Consider the following 20,499-nt stretch of genomic DNA (forward strand, 5'->3'; position numbering starts at 1 on the left):
AATGAGTGTTCTAATTTACACCAACCCATTGCTTGGTCTTCTGTAGTATCACAGCTCTCCTTGGGTACCACCAGTTGGTTCTCTCTAGGTGTTGTTCTGTGTTAGGCAACGTGGTATCTACCACCAAAGCTTTCATGGGACCTTGGGGACAGGCTTCCTACGTGCCCGGACAAGCATTACAAAAACTGTTTCTCAGTGCAAGTTTCCCACAGCCAAAGAAATTCCTTGCAGGGGCCACACCTGCCTCTGAACTTGTTTAACACCAGCCTACTAAATGGGTGAAGCTGATAGGGACTGGAACCCACTGGAAAACAGGCAGCCCAGCCCAATCTGAACATCTTTACCCCAGGCAAAACTTTCCTCCGCAGACAAGGCGACAAATGTCAACTCCAGTGCTCTGCGCTTCCTGCCATGCTCACTTCCACCCTGGGGAAGGGAGCTGAGACCCACGATGGGTATCATATGGAGAATCCTTATACTGGCAGTGAGAAATGTAACTCTGCGTGAAGGTGAATCAAAATCTTTAATCAAAATCTTTACTCATGAGAGACTTGAGATGGGCCATGGGGGAATCCGGGGTCTGAAGCCCCTCTGTGAAATTCTTGGGTGGGTTTTGATGCTTGCGTTCTCCTGGCAAGAAATATACCCTTTTTGTTTTTCACTTGGAACAAGTTTTTCCAGGTCTGGAAGTGTCCCAAGTGAGAAGAAAAAAAAAAAAAAAACCTGCAATGTCTCAGCTGCTTAAAGGCTCATGGGAAAAACTTCAGAGATTTTAGTATTGTTTATTCTGAACCTGAATTCAAAATCTGCTCTGTCCCTTACTTTTGAACCGAGACCCTGAAATTTAGGGCAGTGGGAATGAGGAGAACTGAGTTAAGCACTTTTGGTTTAAAAAAAAAAAAGACTACAAATATTCTTACCCAAAACACCATCCTGGATCAAAAATATTTGGCATTATGTATCCAAAATCTGAAACAGTTTAATCTGGAAAATAAATAAATAAAACATTTATTCTTGCCTTTTCCAAATAAACCTTTTTCTTATTTAATTTTGCCATGGCATTTTTAGTTTAAACATTGTTCTGATATTTGGTAAAGGTTAAATTATGCAAAATGGACCAAATAATTTATTCCAGCTTGTATCCTCTGACCTCTACAAAAAAAGTACAAAACAAGTACAAAAGTTTTGCTGTTTTTTCTACCTGTAAAATCAAAGAGAAAATAAAAGACTATTTGTTTTCTCATTTATTTATGCAATTCTTTTGGTTGCAGAATTGAAGAATCAATTTCTCAGCCTCTCTATTAGGACCCAGACCTGTATAGGTCTCCATGATTGACTGGATTTATGCAATCCTTTTGGAGTGAAGCTGAGATCCCTGTGATGCTTTGTAGCAGTCAGAATGCAGAAGACAGATGATAAACTTAGCAGACTGTCTTATTTATTTTTTTTTCTTTTCTTTGTGTCCTCTTGTTATTCACCTAAACAGAAGATAGAAAACTTTTATTTTTTCTCTGCCATGCCTCTTGGGACTTTTCCCTCCTTTTTCCTATTTCAGCCCCTCTTGTACATCTTGGTGTTGGCATTGTGGTTGCTGCTGCTTTATTGTCAGGGACACAGAAATTCCCAGTCGGGCTCACACTTGCAGCCTATTTTAATCAACAGTCTGACACCAAGCAGGTATAAAATCCCTTCAGTCAGCAGAGGCAGGACAGTTAGATGGAGAGGTCCACGGGAGATATTAGGTGCTGGTCACTTTGCAAACTCCATCAGGAATCCTTACGCTGTTGATTGCCAAGGGCTGGGCAAACACACCAGGGTAATGCTGCTTCTGTGCTTGTCCTTGTTATGCTGTCCTTGTGTGCGCTCCTTGGGTCATCCTCTACCAAATGTGGGTGAAGACAGGGCATGGGGCAAGGTGGACTCCTGATCAGATCTCCCTAGGTGGTCTGTTGGTCTAAAGGTGCAGCAGCTAGCTTAATACCTCAAGCGTGAGAGCATCACACAACCCACTGCAGAATTAGTGTTCTTTGTGGCTACCTAGGGTCTAATTCACAGTGGGTTCTCAGTGGTATTTGCACCAACTTTTTTTTTTTTTTAATAAAATCATATTTATTGAATTATTTAGGTTGAAAAAGTCCCTTAAGATCACCAAGTCCAACTGCATCCTAGTGTTAGCCACTGAAAAGAGGAACTGGGTGCTGCCTGGCCACTGGGGGATGTGCAGATATAACAGGGAATGGGACAGTACTTCACTATCTGGCTGTATTTGGCCAGACCACACGGGTTAGTTCCCAACAGACACTCAAGATAGGGGCAATTATCTCAGTGGTTAAGTTGGGTGCGCAGTGAGTGGAAGATTCCTTGGTTCACTTCATGCTTTCTCATGAGCTTCCCTGCATGATTCCTGAGCAAGTGGTATGACTTCTAGCTCCTTTTCGCTTTGTGAGGTAGAGGATGACTTTCACCTGAGGAAAAGGCCCTTTGGGTAGGTTAGATCCTCTTTTGACCTAGTTACTGATGTGCAACTGAAACTATCCCCGAGTTTGGCTGATGGCCATGTGAAACCATGTGGTTGCAACTGGTGGAAACCTTCTGAGTGGAGTCCCATGGGAACAAAAGGCAGCACCTTCTGTGAGGTCTGCCACTGAGCTGCCACCTCGCTGTGTTGGGCAAAGCTCCGGAGGGACTGCAGGCACGCAGATACGGAGTGAGACCATGCAATTTGTGATGTAGGCACCTTGATTTTTGCAGGCTGTTGAGTTTTAGGCTGACATGTAAATGCAAACAGAGGAGTCTTACGAGTCTCCAAGTTTTAGCCCATGATCCTGCATGTGTGTGCAGGTTTACCTGTCACGTTTGAGGCTTGGTTAGATCCATCTGCTGCGCTGAATCACAGAAGCAGGTGAATTATCTGAGTAAGATGGGAATCTTTTCTTTCCCCTTCTTGCAGCTGGATCATGAGTGTGCCATTGACTAAACTCCCCTGCAGGTTAATGACTTAGAAAGCCTTGTGCTTTGCCCGGCTATGATAAATGACTAACTAATACTAAGCACTCCTTTGAGAGAGAAGGTAGAACTGGTGAGGGGTGTTTGCCTGCAGTTGTATCTCAAGTCAGATCTCTGGAAGTCTTGAGTTAAGGCAGGGAGGAATTGATACTTGTGGGACTCATACTTCCATTCTGCATGGAGTAAGTGCTGCTTCACGCTGCACTGGCTCTGTGCAAAACTGGAGTTAGGTTCACCAGGGTCTTCTCTGCTGTGACTATTTCAATGTCCTGTCCATGGGAGTGCAGGTTATCCATCCATCAGGAATACTATTCCATGAAAACACCACAGTAGGTTTTACAGGGTTTTTGCCTCTATATGCATGGTACATTTTTCTTGCGTGATGACATATAGGTAGGTCTTGCAGGACAGGTAGGAAAGGACTTTTTGAATTGCTGATAGTTCTTGTTCATGAACCACCACAGTCTAGCTTGGAAGGGTCTATATACTCTTTGTATCACACCACAAGTTCTGCTTTGTTTAGAAAAAAAAAAAAAAAAGAAAAAAAAAGATCAGCTGATTCAGATTTAATGATTTATGGAAAGGCAATGAAGATTTATACAAAAACCCTTTTGAATTTAAATTAGCTGTGGGTCTGACTCATTTGTGTCTCAGACATTTGTGTATGAAACTGGGCTGGGTTCTAAGAGAGGTCATGTAGTTTGCCTTCTCTCCTCTCGACTCTCAGCAGGGTGAATCTCAATCAGGATCTAAAAATCAAATGTTAGCTCCTGGAATTAGGAGTCAGGGATTAATCTGAGCTGAAGAGAGACCAGGAGTCCCTGCTGGTGCTGGTACAAAGGAGGTGGGAGCAGGCAGGAGTGAAACGCTGTCACAGAGAGAGGGAAGTGACGGGTGTTTCTCAGCAGTAGTACCTCCCGATGCTCAAAGTGGGGCTTCAGCACCCCTGTCCCCTGCTCCTGTTTGTCTCTCTGATAACCATGAGCTGCATGCAGGTGACACAGACTTCTGTCTGAGCAGGGCTCGAGGGCCATGCTCACAGTACAGCCTTGGGAGGAGCAGTGCTGATCAGCATCAGCTCAAGCATGACTCTCTGAGCTGGGTCTTGGCAGCTAATCTGGGCTGCAGGGGCTTTGGTAATGCCTAGGGAGGCAGAGAAAGCCGCTTTGTAACTGAGACAGGCTCTGGGAAAAGCCAGGCTGGCTCTTCACCATGGTCCAGGACTTGTTAGTCTGTGTCCTGCACTGCATGCCTGCCAGCTCATCGTGCACAGGACTACTGGAGCGAAGCTCTACTCGCTCCAGGCTGGAGCGATTGCATCCCAGCTGGACGCTGGATATCTGCCTTTCAAGGTCCTCTTGCCCATCAGACACAACTCTGCTGCTGGAGCACGTGGCTATGGATCTTCTAGGTCATGGTCTCCAGCTGCTGGAGGAGTCTGAGCAGGCAAGGATGCAGTTTGGGAAGGTCTTCTTGGGAGGTTAGGCATCCCCCAGTAATTCAGGACCTCAGTGTAGCTGAAAAGGCCTGTAGGAACTGGATGGAGGTGGCATGGGGAGCTTAATTTGGATCCTGCTGAACCCCTAGAGCTAGGCCTTGCTGCGTGTGTGATCTTTCAGCATAACCTGGGCATCATGTATGAACGTGCCTCCGACCTTGGGCCTGCAGACCTCATTGCCTCGAGGAAATGCTGAGTCCGGGAACTCGTCAGATTTTAGGCCGGTGGAGTGAGGATGAGACCCACCCTCAGATGCATTAGATAGAAAGAATTAGGAGACGTGAGAGAAAAATCTGATGCAACAGCGGACCTCAGAGGGAAGAAGGCAAGGGGAGAGGTTCAAGATGATGATTTCCCTAGGCTTGGTTAATTCCATTATTTTCTTTATTTGACGGTTTATTGTAAACCCTTCCTACAGTATGCATTATTATTGGGCACAGTCTAACGATGATGTTACTGAACCTCTCAAATTTTGTCCCTGTGACGCATGAAACAAATCTCCTGTGCTGAGTCACCTGGCAGAGGTATGCGTTTGGCATGTTGTGTCACACAGTACGTGTTTGTGTGGCTTGGAAGAGTGCGGGAAAAATGAGACAGCTAGGAAAGGTACCTTCCCCACCGGCTCCTCGCAGGACACAAGTTGGCAATGGGACATCCTTTCTCAGCTATGGTGACCCCATGGACTGGCTGCAGCCACTCAGAGCATCCACATAAGCAAAGCAGTTGAGCAGGGAAGCTGGGGCTGAAGCACCACTCTCAAATTGGCCGCACTGTCTTTGAGGGGCAGTGAAGAAGTTACCCCACAGAACATATAAGTAGTCCAGGTTGAAGGGTCAACCTGATCCTTCTGACCTTATTTTGCAGCTTGTCCTCCGACTTCATGCTTCTCTGAGCAAAAGAGAGGCAGAGACATTGCTTTGCTTTTGTGCAGGCCTCTACCCCATCACCTTGCAAATACCAAGATCTTCAGAAGGTCTTTGGAAGGAGCCCCAGAGTGGTTGCTAATGGAGCTGCTGCTGTGCTTTAGGGCTAGAGATGATGACACTTTTCGTGTTTAAGTTCATGCAACTATTCCGCTGATGTCAGAGGTGGGTTTTGACTTTACTTTGTGATAGTGAATAATAATAACAATAGTAAATCCAGGCCTGGTTCCATTTGTAGCTCTGCAGAGCACAGTTTATTGTGCCAAGAACATTTTCCTCATTGCTGTGATCTTTCCTTCTTCCATTTCTGTTGAAAAATACAGTAGACAGGTAGATTTTATGGGTGTCTTTTGGCAAAGGAAAAGAGTTAAGACGTCCAGATGGCTACACCCTGCCATAAATCTTTTATGCATTGGTAGAGGAAGACCAAACAACATCAGATTTGCAAGTCACAGTAGATGATATAGGTGTAACCAGCCTCCAGTAAGCGAGTGCAAGCAAATTTTGAGGTTTGCTATGGGTCAGATAGGAGACAGTGGGCTAAAGTTCTTTGTGTGTGCAAAATGCCAATTTGTCAGGGCGCTGCAGGTTTTATGCCTGGGAAGAGTGTGCCCTCCCGTCATAAAGCTCTTCCTTACGTGGAGAAACATCTTTAAAACATTTGTTTTTCTTATTGATGATGCACAGCTGGAGACATCCTGACTACACATCTCTGCCGTCTCACCACTGGTACCTAAGCAGAGGGCAAATGAATAGGACAGAGATGTCCTTGTTGCTTTAGCACTGCAAGGAAACTGAAGGGGACAAGAGGGCCAGATCCTCAGCCAGAGTAAATCAGCAGGGTTCCACAGATTACGGCTGTGCTGATTTATGGCACCGGAGGAAGCTGACCAAAGGGATCCCAGTTTCATCTGTTGCTACAGCAGAAAGGTGTGTGGGGGGTTACCTCGGGCTCACTGCAGGCTGGTGCTTATGATATGGGGGGCACGACCCCCTGGAGCTGGTGGTGCCAGCAAGTCTGCCTGTAGATAGCGATGCCCCAGTATTATTGTGCTCTGTGCTGCCCTGGCCAGGAAGTGCTGATCTGAAGCCTGATCCCCACCGCACAGTGGGAACAGGAGCACTGCTTGGGGCTGGAGACGGGGTGGGAGGAGAAGGGGTGTAGGGGCAGAGGGGGTGTGCGGGGGCAGAGACCCCATTGCTGGGGCAGGACATACCCAAGGTCTGATGAGGATGTCAGGGATGAGTGGAGGGGAGCTACAGCCCCCTTAGCTCTTTCCCTGGGAAATTTGCCCTGCCACTTGTACGTATGCAGAGGGGAAAGATGAATCCAGTGCATTGGGGCCCAGTTTCACGGCAGAGAAGCAGGAGAGTGGGCAGGCAAGGAACCAGCTGCAGGTGGCATTTGAGATAAACAAAGCAATTAAACTTTTACTTTTTCCTTCCGTAAACGGGAAGAGCAGTTGAGAACAGGCAGGAATGTGGCTCCCTATTCCTGTTCCTTAATGAGCTCGGGGGTGGAGGTTTGACAGACTCGCTCACAGCCATGTCATTGCAATGACAGTGCTTTGCACTTAACACCTTTTACCTGGGGGATCTCAAAGCGCTGTGTAAACATCCACTCGGCTCCTGGCACTGCAGAGCTGTATTGTTCTTTTGATCTGACAAAGGAGGGGGCGGGAGAATTGGAAGCAGGAAGATTAAAAAACAGATAAAAAAAAAAATCACGCCGAGCCTATGGTTGCTCTACAGATTTAGCAGCCCAGTGGACAGCAAGCCTGAAGTCCTCAATGGCATACCTACGCTTGAATCGTGGCCTTCCAGCAATGACCTCTTCATCCCGTCCTTGGTCTTGACCATTGAAAGCACCTTGTGACAGTCCCATAGCTCTGGTGATGTCTTTTGGGATGGGCTGTGGCGCTGCTCCCAGCCCTTTAGAGCTGTCCCTAAGGCATGCTAACTGAAGCAGTGCCAGTGAACCTAAGCTCGTGCCTGCCACCCAGCTCCTTGCTGCAGTGGTGGCAGTAAGGGGGCCTCCTTGCTCCTGAGCCCCTACACCTGGGGTTTGGCAGAGCTTCCTGAGGAGCCCTGAGAAGAGGAGGCTCTCGGGGGATCTCATCAATATTTATAAGTACCTGAAGGGAAGGAGCAGAGAGGACAGAGCCAGGCTGTGTCCCTTCCAGCCTCGGCCGTTCTGTGGTTCTGTGATTCTGCAGGGCTGTTCCAACTCCTGCAGTGCCCAAAGGACATTGACCAAGTCGCATCATGCTGCCAACCTTCTGGACTGTTGTTTGAGCCATGGGTGTGAAGGCAGCAGAGCAGGCTAGGGTGGAACCAACATCAGGAGAGCATGCAAATGGCAATGGCAGAAGACAGTCCTGCTGGTGCCTGGCACATGATTCTCCATCAAATAAATGATGGCTTGCCTACCTGACACGGTGTGACCATGACGAGGCCTGGGCACTGCCAGAGGTGCTGTGGGCACACAGTAACTTGGCCAGGGTGAATTCCAGGTTCTGTTATGGACTTCAGCTTCAGTTCTAGCTCCTTGAAGCCCACTAAGATGGATTTCCCACTGGCTATGGAGGTCCTGGCCCAGGCTGCCCTGAGGAGCTGTGGCTGCCCCATCCCTGGCAGTGCCCAAGGCCAGGCTGGATGGGGCTGGGGGCAGCCTGGGCTGTGTGAGGGGTCCCTGTCCATGGCGGGTGGTTGGAATTAGATGATCTTTAATGTCCCTTCCAACCCAAACCCTTCTGTGATTCTACAAATTTAGACACTTGCACAGTGACCTCAAAGGATTCAGACAGGCAGCGTACAAAGCTGTCTGGGCCCATAGACCTCCCAGGCTAAAGGGATGTCTTCAAAGAAGTGTGATGGAAGGACATTGACCTCTTCTGTGCAACCAGTGGTGTGCAGGTGTGCAGAAGTAACAGAAGTACAGCCGGCAGCAGCTGGCATCCCAGCATCTTTGCTGGAAGCCAATACTCCTGCATATGTTTGGCTAGGTTGCTAGAGACAGCACAGCAAGGAGTGCTGGATGCTACTCTACAGCCACAGCAAGGTGGAGTTTGAATACCATGTAGAAATGAGGATTTTTTACCTGAGAACTTGCTGACAGCCATTTCCCCAGTACTTTCATGAGCTGTTCAGGAGCCTTCTTGATCATGGTTATCATGGATACTGTACTAGTGGTATGTTCTGTCTCTTGCTTTCAGGTTGCCAAGGGCAAAGCCAGTAGTGGTAGAAATAATACTCCTGTTTCTACTTTTTTTTTTTCCTTCCCAGTAAGGATTTAGAGCTACCACGTGCTTAGGTGAAGCCCTTTAAAAACTCACAGTCACCCAACTTCCTTGCAGACCAAACCGGCTCTGCCTTGTTCTGCAGAAGAAGCAGTAAAAAATCCTTTTTGTCAGGTTTCAACACATTTCTTATCATTCTTGGGAAGCTCATTAACCACTTTTTTTAATGAAAGATTATATTAGATGGTAGAATCTCTGACTAATTTTTTGGTTGCTGTAGCTGGGTAATAAATAGTCTGTGTGCTTATCTCAGTGACAGATGGCTTCTGTGTTGTAATAGATTGTATCTCTATTTTATGCTAGAGCTCTCCTGTCCCTGGAGGCATTCTTTAGAAAAAAGAAAAAAAAAAGAAAAAAAAAAAAAAGGAAAGGTGTTTATCTCAATGAGTTTGTAATCCCTGCCTTAAAAAAACAAAAACCCAAAGCTAACCCAAATCTGAATAATAATTTATGGCTCTGGGTTCATCCCACTTTACGGCAGAGCCAAGATTGTGAGACGAGGAATGATAGTATTGGGAGCTTCCCTCTTCACAAAAATATGCATTGTATTTCTCCTCTTGCTTCTCTGGCTGCTGCAAGTTAGTAAGAGCTGCAGCCTCTGCTGGAGCATCTGCCACTGTGTTTGCTGCTTTAGCACTAGGCGTTTTTTGCTGATTTGTGTTTCTGAGAGGAAGTGCATTGGTTAAATTAACTCTAGCTGCAGGAGAGTGTCTCCTGGCTCATGATTGCTGTGGCCTTCACCTGTGCATCCATGCTGCTGCCTATAGCAAACCTATGGCCCAAGTTGATGGTGTTCATGTTTTTCAGTGTAACCTGTCTGCTCTGGCCTCTCTCCTGCCTGCCCCTGGGGTAAGGAAAAGATCTTTTCTATGAAGGATCCTGTCTGACACTGTACATCTGTTACCTTGCTGTTGGCAGATGACCTGCTTCGTGGTGGTCTTGTTCACCACAGTGATGTAGATAAAGGTGGCCAACATTGAGTTGTTGCAGGCTTGAGGTTGTGCCTGGTCTAACATGCTGTTGCATTCACCTTGAGCCTCTCTGGACATGTTTCTGTGCAGGCTACACTTGATTACACTGCGTTGATGTGCACAGCTCATGTGCCTCACACATGTAGTAGGTGGCATGGGGCTGGCCACCAGCACAACTGCTGCTCTCTTCTAGGAGACTCAGTGGGATGAGAGGTACATTTCAAAATTACAAGGTTGAGCCAAAACTTGCTTGGTCTTTATTTATTTATTTATATTATTGGTCAATTTTGAAACATTTAATATTAATTTAATTTATTTGATTTTGTTTAGTTGGGTTTTGGTGCCATCAGATCATGTGTAGACTACACTTGAATGAACCTCAAGTTGCTGGTCTGCTGAAGTAGGCTAAGTAAAACGGTGCTGTCTTGCACCTGCAGTAGACTAACAGTGGAGCTCATCTCAGGTGCATAGGAGCAGTAGGATATGCATCTGCTATCATCCTATCTATCCATCTGGCCCAGGCGTTAAAGCCACCATCTCCACACAGTGCCTCTCTAGAACTTGTTGCCACAATGACAGAGAAGGAAATTTCAGCCCAGCATTTTGGCTAGCATCAACTCCAAAGCCTCTTAGGAATGCTCTGAAATATGCTGTTTGCATTTGAACCTAGAGCTTTCCCGAGAGTGGCAAACTGAAGTTTGAATTTGACATATTTGGGGTAAGAGATGGAATTTACAGTTGGATTTTGTCTCCAACAAGTTTGAAAGAGGGATTTGGCAGCCAGAAAGGACTTAAGTCTGAGATCCTGATTATGGGTGATTTAAACGCAATAAAATGGGCTTCTGTGAGAAGATAAGGGTCCTGGAAAAGCTTGTGCTGTCCTTGGAGAAAGTGAGCCACACAAAGCCAGGAGGCCCAGCTGTGTGCGGGTCATTTCTCCCCACAGACGGGTACTCTGCAAAGAACATTACAGGGGCACATCTCTTGTGTTTGCTTTTCTTCCCTTGGACACCTAAGGAAGAATTTTAATGTAACAGCACCAAAACAAATCAGAGCTTTGAGGACCTCTCGTCTGAACTTTCTTAGGCTTCATTTTGAAATGACTTTAAGAAGTGGCCATTTTGGGTCTTGTTGTGTCACAGACCAGCTTTGGTCTACCTTGCCTGTGGCCCACGACGCCCACAGATAAAAGCTGGAGCCACCTCAGGTGCTCCGGAGAGCTTCACTGCCTCACCCACTCCCACCACTGCTGCACGAGTCTGAACCAGGACCTGCTTTAATTCCCTGCTTCGTGCTTTGGGAGGCAGGCTGTTTTGAGAGTAAGCAATATGTGAGCAGTACACGCTGATCCTTTCTGCCTTGGCCCTTCTCCAGTACTTACGAATTCTCCCACAGGTATCAATCAGGAATGTGCTCAGGTTCAGCCACACTGTTCTCCACTCCTGGGAATGGCTGGAACTGGAGGAATCTTTCCACTGCCTTCTGCTCCTGTCTTTTTTCAGACCCACTTTCTGAGATTTGCTCTGTTAACATCTGGGAGGTGAGCTCTGCCTGTGATCTGTGATGCCTGCTCAGCACAAGCTCAGGTGGTTTTGAAAAGTGGCTCTGTATTTTTTGAGCCAGCGTGTTTGCCTTAATCAGTTCCCCAATCTATTTAAAACAGGATTTTAAACAACCCCAAATAAAACAGCCCACTCCCTTCTCACTCTGGCATAGCAAGTGCAGTGGTTTTGGGCTTTCCAGAGGCCTGATTTTTGGGAGTGGAGGCTGTGGCCGACATGCCAGCACTGAGAGGTCAGGTGAGGAAAGCCTGAAGCTCCCAGCTTCTCATGGCAACCCGATCCCATCTGCAGAGACTGTGGCCATGGTGCCTCCAGAGCAGTTGCTCGTTTTGGTGACCATACTGGCAAACTGGGCCATGATGGAGAGGAAACTGGGAAAGGAGGCACAAGGTAAAGAGATGAGAGTTGCTCCTAGGAACTCCACTGTTTTTTTTCTCAGACCCACCTTACATCTAAAGAGAGGCTGTGGTGGCCAAATCGATGGCCTGTTGCCACGAAGGGAAGTCACAGAATCATAAAATATCCTGAGTTGGAAGGGACACACAAGGAGCATCGAGTCCAGCCTCGGTCTCTGCACAGGACAACCAACAATCAGACCATGTGTCTGAGAGCATTGTCCAAACACTTCTGGAACCCCAGCAGCTTGGTGCTGTGACCAGGTCCCTGGGAAGCCTGTCCAGTGCCCGACCACCTCTGGGTGCAGAACTTTTTCCTAACACCCAGCCTGAACCTGCCCTGTCACAGCCTCATGACATAGCCTGTGTGCTCCCATGTGAACATGGGGTTGGCAATGCAAGTGTCTGCAGCCAGCACTGGTCCCCTGGGACCTTCTTGGCTGGAGCCAACAGTCATCCTGCTGCTACCACAGGAGTAGGACACAATAGCTAAAAAAACTCACTTTCTTTCCTCTTGGGAAAATATCTCACAGTCCATGTTTTGCTATTTTCCTCATACTTGTGTCATTCAGGTTGACACTCCTGACATCTTTGAATTTCTAGCTCCAGTGAGACTCTGTGTCAGGTCACTACTTGCCTTGGCGTCAGTGATTTAGGCCATCGTATGCTCCCAAGGGCCTGCAGTGATAAAGGAACAGTGGCCTGGGTTGGGGGAGAGCTGCCTCTCCCGCACTAGTAGAGGCAGCTCCTTCAGCCTCCCTGTGGACCTCATCACCCACTCACGAGTGGTGCCAGCAACTGTCTTGTGCCTGTGATGGATATTTTCATGGAAAAAGGGGCTGGGGGGGGGGGATACTGTGAGATTACACTGGTTTTTGTACCGCCCAAGGCAGGACCAACTCCACCTAATCCATCTCTGGTAGACATCTGTCTAATCTTTCTCTGAAGAAGAAGGACAAGAACCCTCCGATGATGGTGATTCCAGAATCTTCCTAGGAAATTCACTTCTCCCTGCTGGATTTCTCATTGTGCTTAAATCCCTTCTGCCTCATGCAGTTTGACCTGTGTCTTGTTCTGTCCCAAGTGGATGTGAGGAGCAGCCTCCAGCAGCCTCAGCTGCAATCCTCTGCAGGTGGGAGCTATGCACAGGTGGTGGGGAGAAGCATCTAAACCCCTGTTTTTGCCCTTCTCCCCAGCCTGAGAAGTGCAGTAAATGCTGACTGGAGGGATCCCATCAGTTGCCTCTCACGCTGGTGTTGTTTTCTCTCTCGTCTCTCTCTGGGGACGCTCACCACAATTTGTGTGACAGGCCCCGTCCCTTGAGACCTGATTTCTGCTTGGAAGTGGCAGTGAGGTACACTCAGGGTGCAGACCACTGCCTTGTACTGTGGACACAACACGCAACACACAAAGACTACAAAGCCATTGTATTCACTAAGCTCAGCCTCAGAGATGCCATAAGACGTGCCCCCTCGCCCCCCTTGTTTCTCCCCTCCCCACTCAGCCTGTCTTGCCCCCCCTACATTTTCCCCGTTCGCACTGGCGCTGTGTTGGCAGCACAAAGCAGGAGTTTCACTCTGTCCTGGCCCCACTTGTTTCCAAGATTTTGGAAGCTCTCCCACTCACCCAGAGCCCTGGAACCAGCTGGGCTTTGGCTTAATCAAGTCAACACCACTTGCTGGGATAATTAGGACATTCAAAATTCCAGTCGCATCTGCTCGCCCTGCCTGTCCCCCATCACCCTCCTTTAGATTAACTCTGTTTCTCTAATAGTTCACCATGCCTGGGGGATTTATTCATGCAAAGCCTCTTGACTCAATCCTTACGCAGGCAAACTCTGGTTGACTTCAAGGCGCAGGCTGACTTCAGTCCTGGCTTTGCCAGTGCAAGATCAGAGTGGAAACACCCTGGGGCATTGGCCTGCTGCTGTGTCCTGGTGACTTTCTCAGCTTTCTTCCTGACGCTTCCCTGCCTTCCCCATGACTTTTTTTCCTGGGCATGTCTGGGATCACTGGCCTCCTGTGCTGCCCTCGAGCTCCCTGTAGTACCAACAGGGCCAAGGGGGTTTTGGGAGCATGTCCTGGAACGGGGATCACAGAATCACAGAATCGTCTAGGTTGGAAGAGACCTCCAAGATCATCTAGGGGAGGCAGCCTTGGTGCAGGGGCTGGTCCTGCCTGACCTCTCTTGTGGCAGGGGCACTTTCCAGCTCCTCTCCTGCATTGGGCTGAGCAGGTCTGGCAGGTGGGGAGGTTCATGTCAGGGGACATGAGTTGTCCTTTCCTCTGTTGTAAAGACACCTTAACCAGCAAGTCCAGAGGCTCCAAAAGTGCCCATCCCCGTGGGCATGGGCCAGGCTGTTTAGATGTGTGGGTTCAGCAGGGGATTGTTATTTTTTGTCTGGCAGAGTGCAGAGCCAAGTGTCCTGATGCACGAGGACATAACCATCTCTCTTTCCGTGCTTTCAAGCTCACATCCCACAGACACTCACCCGCTGCCTTTCCCAGGCCATCTTCCCAATCACGAAGGAAGGCAGAGGCTGAGCCATCACCTTCACCCAGTGGAAACCCCTGCAGCTTCGCTGGAGACGGTGTGGGGAGGCTGAGCATGGGCTGTGGAGGAGCAGGCCCTCTGGCTGTGCTGGGCAGGAGGCTGGTTGTCCAGCCTCCTTCAGGTTTACCTCAAGCTCAAGTAATTTTGGAGCTACTCTACAGTTTTTCAGTCTGTGTGGTATTTTTTGCTTCAGGGAGGACCTTAACTTCTAAATAATGAACCTCAGGAATCCTCTTGCTGGGGGACTCATCCTTTCCTCCTTGAAGCATGTGGTACTGGCTCAGCTGCAGAAGTAGGTGCCTTCTTGGGCCTTACAGAGAAGGCTCCCTTCCCCCTTCTTACGGCCATTGTCATATCCTCGAGAAACTATGGATGCCGATACATAAGGTGCACAATACTGAATGTCAGATTTATTTATTTATTTATTTATTTATTTTCTCTAAATTTCAGATTGAATCTGGAATGACTCTATTACTTTTCTTCTGGACTACATGCCAGAACCTGAAGCAGTAAGTAAGAGTTTATTACTAAGTTGGTTGGTGTATCTGATGTACATTAAGAGTGTCTAAACTGGGAGTAACACAGATTTACTCCAGTGTAAGTGGAGGAGAAGTTGGCCTAGTTATCATTTCGTGTCTGCCCAGTCCTCCGTTGAGATGTCTGAGAAGAAACAGAGGTGCTATTTCATCTCCAGCGTCACTACCATCTCTGGCAGAGGAAAAAAGGTAGACAAAAAGCTCCTTCTGGAGAAATCATTGTAAGTCATCTCTGTTTTTCCTCTCACTCCTTCCTCTCCCAGACGCAGAGGGTGGGGATCTAAAAATCTGCAAACAAGGAAAGATCCGTATCTTTTAAGAAGAAAAAAATGCAGATGTAAGGAGACTTGCCAAAAGCAGCCCCTCTTCTTGTCGCTTGTGTAGTGTAACCCCTCACAACAATGTGGTTTGAGGTTGATCACATCATGAAGAGTGAGACCAACATCAGGGGAAAAAAGTCTCGTTCAATTAGGTCCTGTGTTGCAGACACATGGAAAATCTTTCAAACCAAGTTTAGTTTGCATGCACAACTTGGAAGGTGCAAGAAACATCCAGCTTATGAAATAAGCAGTCCATAAGTTCCTAATCCACATAATTAAAGACTGCCCCGAAGCACGAGGGTTTACGACTCTAGTTCAGGAAAGTACTGAGCCTGTGCTTATTTTTAAACCTTTCCTTAATTCCTATTCACACATCTCAAAGAGCAAATTTGACACATTGAATAATTAACTGAGGACTCACTGCACAAAGTCAGCAAGAAACCTCTAGGCTAAAAACAAGCCGCTGAGAATTTGGAATAAATGGGTGAAAATCATAGTGTGTTCTCTTGACAGTTCGTAAAGACAGGAGGGAAAAAAAAGAGAATCTGACAAATAGTTCACAATGAATAATTCAACCAGCATTGTTTGCTCCATGCACAAGGGCAAGGGTCTGAAATGTTTAAATTGCTACTGAATTGGGTCCAGTTCAGTGAGGATGGCTAAACCTAAATTATATAGTGTGGGAAAATACCTGGATTAGCTTTGATAGATAGGCGGTCTAGAGGATTTAAGATGTCTCTCTAGTACTAAATTACATATTTACATCATACAAAATTACATATTTATATCATTAAACTATAGGCAGGGTGGAAGTTGTATCCTTCGTGAATGTGAATTGGCTCTGATGAAGTCTGGTGAAGGACAAATTGACCCAGCTCTGCTAAAACCTAGGATTTATGCCCTGAATGATGACCAAATGTTCAGCTCCACTGAAATCTGGAAAACCCACTGCCAGTCGGTGAGTTGGTGGGCTGTGTGGCCAAGCAGTGCCAGCCAGCATGCCTCTGAAGCCAGGGCTGTTTGCTGCATGGGTTGATTTTATCAATGGAGAATCAGACTTTTTTTTTTTTTTTTTTAGGTAGCTCTGGAAATGCACCTTCCTGATAATGAGGAAACAATTTCAAATTTATTTTCAGAGCCATGGCTGTCTGGGGAGCTATTAGCTGCGGGATGGAAGAAAGCAGCTGTTGAACTCTGCACATCAACACTACACAACAGGTTAGGACAGGAAGTGAAGAAGAATCCAATTGAAACCTTAGGGGGAATTTAAGGAGACAGAATATAATTAACTCAAATTAGATTTTGGCCAGGATACCAGGGCTCTGCTGTTGTGAAACACACATCTGGGATCTTGGACAGTCATGAGGCAGCTCATCAGCTGGTGTAAATGAGCCTGGCTCTATTATCCTCAGTGGGTGAAAATTGGCCTCCTTGGAAGGAGTACAATGGAGGGAGTTTGGCTTGCACCATGCCAGAAAACCTGGCCCACAAGGTCAGGAAAGCAGCTTCCCACTGCTTATCTGTCTAGTTCCTCTCCGGCGCCGGTCCTTTTAAAATAGTAATACAAATATATCTATATATCTATATATAAAATGGCAAATAATGAATTAGGGGGAAAAAAGATCCCTGTAAATAACACGGAATACAGGAAAAAAAAAAAAAAGAAAAAAAAAGAAAAAAAAAAAGAAAAACAGTCCAGGTTTCTGCATTATCTTTCCTGAGCAGGGACAATTTCTTCCTCCAGGTTTGGGCTGTGGATTCTGCTGTTTCTATGTAAAATGGGTCAGAGGTGGCGGGCAGATGGAGCATGCGAGACATCTCATTGGCATTGTCTGGTTTGGAAGGTCCCAGCACCCTGTTGCCCTGTGATCCACCGCACCAGGGAGACCTTCATTCCTATGGGAATACCCCAATCCATGGTGTGTTCCCATCTGAACACCACACCCAGAAATAAAACCCTTGTGGGCCTGGTGTGTATTCATGCCCTGATATCCTTGTGTTCTGGTGGGTTGTCCCTTTCTTGGGTCTATGTTCTGGTAAGGGCCAGGGTCTGGCTGGGATGAAGGGTATAAACATCACTGAGAAGTCACCGAACCATAGAAGCTAGGAGAGGGAGGGAAGTCCAGAGGTCACCCAGTCCATCTCCTTGCCCCAGGGCAGGATGAGCTTTACCTACGTCATTCCTGACAGATATTGTCTAAATAGTTCCTGAAAACCTCCAGTGATGGCTATTTTACCCCCTTCCTGACAATCTATTCCGGTACTTCTCTTTCCTTATCTGTGTTTTCCCTAGTGTCTCACATCAATCTCTCTTGCAGGAATTTAAATTCAGGACTCCTCATCCTAACCAGAGAAGGCACAGCAATTAGCTTATCCTCTTCCTCACATGAGCAGATTCTCATCCCTCTCCCATTGTCTTCCCTAGACAAACCATCCCCGTTTCCTTCGCTCTTCCCTCTCTGCCCACATTTGCCGGGCCTCTGCTCTTCCCTTCCACCCCAATCAGGATTTTCTTCTGTCGGTCTGAGTCCTCCTGGAGAGCTGCCAGCACATGCTGAAGGTTTCCTGTGGTGGACTTCAGGGGACAGATTGCTTCATCTTCTGCAGGCTGTGCTGCCGCACGTGCCTCTCCATGGCATGTTGGTGCACCACACATGGGCAGCAGTTCATGCTGCCTCCTGCCCCTCTGCTCTTCAGCCTCAGCCTCCTCACTTCTCCTGCCCAAGGGCAGCATCCTCAGAGCGTCCTCACTCCCTGCTTCCTTCAGACCCGCTGCTCCGGTTTCTCCCGGGGAGGACTATCATTGTGCTTCTCTTCAGGGTGAGCCACAAGGGTAATTTTCTGAGGCTGAAGAAGCCCCACAGGGACGAGATAAATATCAGTGCAACTCATCCAGGGTGTAGGTGGGAGGAGGTCTGGGGCTCCTACCTTAATTGCTGCATGTTGGACCCTGTGAGTCAGATACTGCCTCTGCTTACAGGTAAAACTTAATATGAATTTAAATCTTGGCTGGACTCGGGCCTCACAAGGGTATCAGGAACGAGGTGAGCAGTGGTTTTAGGTACTCGGTATCGGTCAGAAATACCTAACGCATGTGTGGATCAGCGCCTCCAATGCTTTACTTGGTGATGCCTTTCCAAGAGGAGGTAAATAAGCAGCAACCACCCAGGACTTGACTGCAAAACCATACCAGAAGCATCACTGTCCCAGTTCTGCTGTTACTCATAGACAGTATTGGAGGAGGCAGTTTTATCTCCTGTGTCAAAGTCCCTCTTGCCCTATGCAGGATTGTCAGGGGATGCTGAGATCTGTGTGGCTAAGAAAAACCCTGTAAGGAAGCATCACTCCATCTAAACTGTTCACTTAAATCGCAGTGACTTCAGGCTATGTCCTGTACGACAGTCTCGCATCTGTTCTCTGCCTGTTTTGCCTATGGATTGCTCCTCCAGAAGCAGCAACACCGTCCTGTCTCGAGTGATACTGAAGCAAGCAGCATCCCTGGTTAAGGTGGAAACCAAGCATTTGGCCACTTCTGTAATCATTCAAGGTTCCCCTGGCAATTTTGCAAGAGTAGGTGTGTTAAACCTGGCTCATTTCCAGCATTGCTAATCATATTGCAGCCTAGAAAAAAAGAAACCCCAAATCAAAGCAACAAAACCCAAAACACTCCTGGTGCAATTTTGGTTGCGTATGATACTCTTTCAGAGCAGTTGCACAGGGATGATTTTTGAGAGTGGACAAGGTGATTATCCCAGTAATAACAATGTAAGCTGATGTGGGCAAATACTGCAGAATTATACAACCTTTTCTGGGACCTCTGCTACTGTGTGTGATATGAGGATTGATAGCCTGGTGCTATGCTGAGATACTGGTTCTGCACGTGTGTGTATACTTGCGTATATACACAATTGTTTGTAATATGCTTTATGATCAAAGGTACTACATAAATGTGAGTTATTAATAATCATAATTATTGGTTGTTGAAAATTGTTTCTGGGTATTTTGCCATTAAAAAATAAAAGAAGAGGGTTTAAGCACTTTCAACTTTTGCCCAGGAATATTATGTTCATTTATAAAACAATATTAATGAGTTGCCTAAAGGAGCCTGTAATTTGGGTTGTTGCTGTGGATATTATCTTGCCATTAAACAGTTCAGAAACTCAAAGGAGAGCATTTTCAGAAGCAGAAGCGTAATAACAGTTTATAATACCTGACATTCATATTGCACTTTTCATTCCAATAGATCATAAATCATTTTGCAGGCCATAAATAGAGGGGGGCCTGCTCACCTCCCATTGAAACGCGGTCATCTCTGGGGTGGAACGCAGCAGCGCTTCTGTGCCAGCAGTGTTAAGCAACAGCTTGTTTAGGAGGTGAAGTCATACGATCACAGGCGTTAGGGCTGGGAAAAAACTCATTAAGTAATTTACTCCATCCCTCTGCCCCTACGTGCTTGTTCCTCTGTCCTGTACTTTGTCCAGACTAGTTTTAAACATCCCAGGGGAGGTAAGGAACATCTCCAAACGAAACTGCAAAAGCAAGCGGGAGTAGACAGAGGAGCTGAAGCCCAGCCAGGGCAGCAGAGCAATGTTTCTCTTGCAAAAAGTGCCACGGCTTCTCTGGGGCCTGTTGCACTGATTCTTAAAAGCGCAGCTCGGTGCTGGGCCACTGGTATGTGCTGGCTTGGAAGGAGCAGCTCCTCCAGTGCAAGCATTAGCCTCTGCCCCTAAGAGTTCCTCTCCTGACGCTGACCAGCCACTGGTCTCCCCGTGTCATTTACAGGTGTGGAAGAAGCACCTGCAAAGCAGCATGTGGCTCCAAATCCTGCCTGCTGCAGAGAGGCGATGCAACTCAGCAGTTGGGCTCCTACGGAGGCGAAAACGATTTAGGAATCAGCATCGCTCCGACAGGGGTCACCTCAGGTCAGGGAGGAAGGCTACCATTTGAGATCTGCGGTGCAGAGAAAAGGCTCGCCACACAGGAAGCTGCGGACACACGGCTGCTTGAATCATTTAAGCCAGGGCTGGAAAAGTGGATTCCAGAATAGCAAGCCGTCCGGTGCTGCCCTGCGCAGGAGGCGGGTGCTGGCCCTGCTGGCGTCTGGCATCGCGCGCTCGGTTACATGGGGTGCGCCCTGCGAGGCTGTGGCCACTGCTGCCCAGTGGGCAGGAAGGAGAAGGGCTTTCCTCCCTTTTTCGTCACCCTTTTCGGGCTCTGGGATCACAGTCCATACGCACAGAGCTGACAAATGCAAGGGGCTGCTGTTATCTCAGCCCCTCTCCCTAGCCCCAAATTCACCCAAGCAACACCCTGGCAGAGCTTTTTGCTGGACAAATCTTCAAGTTCTCTCTCTAAGCCTTCCCTTGGCTAAACTCTCCCTGGCTTCGGTGGCTGTTTACTCATTTCTTACTCAAGGAAACTCCTATTGATTTTTTG

At 47.5% G+C, this 20,499-nt stretch overlaps 1 long non-coding RNA gene across 2 annotated transcripts in view; it reads left to right on the forward strand.

Annotated features, from left to right (window-relative positions):
• The window catches only part of LOC310899166, a 45,618-nt gene extending 26,063 nt beyond the window's left edge, over positions 1-19,555 (forward strand). For both annotated transcript variants that reach the window (XR_014584055.1, XR_014584056.1), the window contains 4 exons: positions 14,658-14,716; positions 14,852-14,932; positions 15,865-16,021; positions 16,142-19,555. This is a non-coding gene — a long non-coding RNA (uncharacterized lncRNA). The remainder of the gene's footprint in view (positions 1-14,657; positions 14,717-14,851; positions 14,933-15,864; positions 16,022-16,141) is intronic.
• The last annotated feature ends 944 nt before the right edge of the window (positions 19,556-20,499 follow it).

The sequence above is a fragment of the Anser anser genome, assembly GCF_964211835.1.
Source record: "Anser anser genome assembly, chromosome: 4".
In the NCBI taxonomy this organism is placed as follows: domain Eukaryota; kingdom Metazoa; phylum Chordata; class Aves; order Anseriformes; family Anatidae; genus Anser; species Anser anser.